This window comes from Myotis brandtii, unplaced genomic scaffold, assembly GCF_000412655.1.
Source record: "Myotis brandtii unplaced genomic scaffold, ASM41265v1 scaffold847, whole genome shotgun sequence".
Classification (NCBI taxonomy): Eukaryota; Metazoa; Chordata; class Mammalia; order Chiroptera; family Vespertilionidae; genus Myotis; species Myotis brandtii.
The window spans coordinates 190,804-191,770 of NW_005371441.1; positions in this window are offsets into that span (position 1 = coordinate 190,804).

Genomic DNA, 967 nt, shown 5'->3' on the forward strand with positions numbered 1-967 from the left:
GCATCTTCATCCAATAATGCTTGTAATTGTTGGTCTTCAAACTTTTTTGGTTAACCTGGACGTTCTTTGTCTTTCACATCGAAATCATCACTTTTAAAGCATTTAAACCAGCGTTCACAAGTATCTTGAGATGGAGCATGTTCACCATAAGCTTCCCGAAGTATTCAGCAGCACTTTTCTTCAAAATAAAGTAATGAACTATATCTTCCCGCAAATGCTCTTTTTTTGGGCATGAAATTTGACACTTTTAAGTGTAAAAATATCTATGATGTTAACACCTTCAGCAAATTTGACATATGAAGTTTTGAAGCTTGTTGTCAATACAACAAAATAGCATACATATCAAATCACATATATATCAACATATGTGTAACTCCATCTATTGGAAAAAATCCACATTATTAACCAGTATACCTAGTATACTGTATTGAAATGAAAGTTCTCTATAACTGAGTTTCTATTTTTGAGTGTAAAAGAATAGTACTAACTTTGGTATATCCCTAATCTGTAAGCCGTCATTCTCTGAAAGCCAAGAAGTTTCTGAACTTCATGAATATTAAAACTATTTTACATGTAAGAAACAAGATATATCAATATAGTAGCTGAGCTAAAATTATAAATAGGAAGAAAAATATATTCCATTATGATAGCAATGGTTATTGTTAAGTTGCATTTTCTTACTAAGAAGCTGAATAACACATACTGTTCCCTTTCAGTGAGCGAATTGCTAAGGTACCATTCTAAACATAATTTTTTGTTTTTATTGAAAGGGTTGTCAGAACTTATGTATTTTCTTAGTTCAGAAATATATAAGAAAGTCTTTCTTGCCAGCTTTGCTGGGAGCTGATGGCAGAATGCTCATGTCTTCTTTCCCTAATAAGCAGAATAATTCTAATGAAGGATAAATCAGAAAATATAAATGATTTTTAGCCTCCATCGTTGGAGGTGGCTTTTGATGCTTTGACAT